Below are 3,604 nucleotides of genomic sequence, written 5' to 3'. Positions count from 1 at the left end.
TATTTCGGGGCTGGACTGTACTGTAAAGTCAGGATCAGACTGATATGCTTCAGGAAAGTTTTTCTCTGTGAAAGGCACATATTGAGCAAAAAGAGGCTGCTTCTTGGGTGGTAACTAGCCATAGAACAAGCTATTATGCTATTGTTCGTTTCCAGGTTGAGCGCTTCTCTCTTTTTATTTATGCAAATTATGACATTTTGGGAAGTCTCCCTAAGTGTGATGCGGGAATCCAGACGTGGACCCGTTGCTCAGTGTGCCTAGAGGGATATGGCTGCACCTCACTGACGAGGCCCACAATAGGCCGAAACGTACGTCTGGGGTTTTGCTGTTTCTCTCGTTCAGAGAAGGATTGCCTGGTATTTCGGGGCTGGACTGTACTGTAAAGTCAGGATCAGACTGATATGCTTCAGGAAAGTTTTTCTCTGTGAAAGGCACATATTGAGCAAAATAAGGCTGCTTCTTGGGTGGTAACTAGCCATAGAACAAGCTATTATGATATTGTTCGTTTCCAGGTTGAGCGCTTCTCTCTTTTTATTTATATATTTAAAGGGATAGTAAACCCAATTTTTTAACATCTTTCAAAACATCTTACCATTACCAAGTACTTTAATATTGCAAATAACATGTACTGTATTAGCCAATTTTAATCGTTTAACTTTATTTTCCTGACAAAATTATTATTGCTGCCAAACCCTTCAGGAACCTCATTATGCACTGCAAATTACTGTGTTCTACCTGAGTAGAACAATCATGGCGGCCCGCATGCGCATTTCCTATCGATTCTGGCCCACGCATGTGCAAATTTATATTTAATCTTTCTGTGTCAGCTGGTTGCAAAATCTGACAGAATAGTTGTCTGTCATCGGATTTTTCAACCACAATGTGCGCATGCGACAGACGGGTCGCAGAATCCAACAGGCAACTACATAGCTCAATGGTTTTACCACCCCCAAAGCCCCCCTTCTCCATGTACTGGCAGCACAGGCCAGGGAAGGAGCATTGCAGCTGAAATGTGCCTGTTAGAATATTGACAGTTTAAAATAAGGGGGTCTCTCAGTCACAAAGAGCTGGGCTGTGTGCTCTGGAACCGATCACTTTTTACACCTAGCACTTCCCCTCACTTACAGCTCGTGTCACGCATATTCAAATTAGAGGTGTGAAACTGAGGGGCGATTGGAGGATGTGAGAACCTGAATAATTCGGAATTCCAACCTTTTTTTTTTTTTGGGGTGGTTGTTAGAGCCATTTTTAGAAGATCTAAAAATATGAATTATAATTAAGAAGAAGCTTCGTTTAGGGATAAAAGTAACTGCATTTAAAACTTTTAGTATTGAAGTTTCTTATAATGAATTTGTTATTCATACAAATTACAAAAGTTTTATAACCCTTTAATAATAAATGTACATTATTTTCTATGTGAAGAACAAAGGAATGTAAAATATTTAGCTCTTAACGCAGACGGGTTAGCACATAAAAATGTAGTAATCTTAAGGTGCAATATTGAAATATTACATATAAAATATTAATAAAAATGAATATACTGTATAATATTAAAAATTAATAAACATACTGTAAAATATATAGTTATATTCTATGCATTATATAGAATATTTAGAAGTATGTTTAATATTTTTTAATAATTTATATTAATTAGTATTCAGATTCAATAACGCACCTTATGAATACTAAGTTTTCATGTGTGCTAACACAACTGCGCTAAGATCTAAATTGAGAAACGCGATGCACAAAATGCATATTTTATGTTCCAATGTTCTTCACTTTGAAAATAATGTTATTTTTATTATTAAATATATATTTCTATATACATACAGTATATCTGATATGGTTCATGTAAAGTACATATTTATACCTATATATCTATAGGAATAGATATACAGGTATAGTATAGGTATATATACACAAATATATAAATATGTATTAAAAAATTAAAAGGACATTATCCTGTAAGTAAAGAGCATTGGAATGTGAAATATGTATAGTTATATACAGTAAAACATATATAAACACATACATATGTATACATATATAGACACATATATATAAGTTACAGTTAAGTAGCTGAAAACATGTAAAATAATTTTTTATGCAATATTTATTTTAAATAAAGTGTTCATGTATGTACTGTAAAAATTTCACATTTCAATGTTCTTCACATAAGGTAATATGTTCTTTGTATTTTTAAATAGAAATAACTATATATATCTGTATATATCTATACCTATATATATATATATATATATATATATATATATATATATATAGGTATAGATATATATTTTACCAAAAAAAAGACAGGAGCAATATTGTTTTGCTAATCAGATCCTTTGTTTGTAATGATGTACAGGGGGTCTGGCCATTCATGTGTCCATTATACCTTGTCCTATTCTGCCATGGTATTACTAATTATTGATGCTAGAGACAGCCAGTAAGGCACTAAATGTTGGATTATAGTCATACACTTCTGTCAAATCAAGCCTTAAAGGGACAGTCTACACCAGAATTTTTATTGTTTAAAAAGATAGATAATCCCTTTATTATCCATTCCCCAGTTTTGCATAACCATCACAGTTATATTAATATACTTTTTACCCCTGTGATTACCTTGTAGCTAAGCCTCTGCAGAAACACAGTTTAGCCAATTAGTGCAGACTCCTAAATAACTCCACGGGAGTCAGCACAATGTTATCTATATGACGCACATGAACTAGTACTGTCTAACTGTGAAAAACTTTCAAAATGCTCTGAGCTAAGAGGGAGTTTTGGATGGTTTAGAAATCAGTTTGAGCCTACCTAGGTTTAACTTTTCAAAAATAACACAAAGGGAACAAAGCAAATTTAATAATAAAAGTAAATTGGAAATTTGTTTAACCCTGTAGTGACCAGACCATTTTTCAATTTTCTTACCCTTTGGCCAGGGCTATTTTTACATTTTTGTGGTGTTTGTGTTTAGCTCTAATTTTCCTCTTACTCATTTACTGTACCCACACATATTATATACAGTTGTTCTCGCCATTAAATGGACTTTCTATAGATATCATTATTTTCATCATATCTTATAATTTACTATAAAACAATATATAAAATATGATGAAAAAATAGAAAAAAAACACACTTTTTCTAACTTTGACCCCCAAAATCTGTTACACATCTACAACCACCAAAAAACTCCCATGCTAAATAGTTTCTAAAATGTGTCCTGAGTTTAGAAATACCCAATGTTTACATGTTCTTTGCTTTTTTTTTTACAAGTTATAGGGCAATAAATACAAGTAGCACTTTGCTATTTCCAAACCATTCTTTTTTTTCAAAATTAGCCATAGTTACATTGTAACACTGCTATCTGTCAGGAATCCCTGAACAACCCTTCACATATATTTATATATATATTTTAGTAGACAACCCAAAGTATTGATCTACGCCCATTTTGGTATATTTCATGCCACCATTTCACCGCCAAATGCGATCAAATAAAAAAAATCGTTAACTTTTTTACTAACTTTAGGTTTCTCACTGAAATTATTTACAAACAGCTTGTGCAATTATGGCTCAGATGGTTGTAAATACTTCTCTGGGATCCCCTTTG

Source organism: Bombina bombina, chromosome 5 (assembly GCF_027579735.1).
Source record: "Bombina bombina isolate aBomBom1 chromosome 5, aBomBom1.pri, whole genome shotgun sequence".
Lineage (NCBI taxonomy): Eukaryota > Metazoa > Chordata > Amphibia > Anura > Bombinatoridae > Bombina > Bombina bombina.
Note: the sequence above shows the minus strand (reverse complement) of the source record.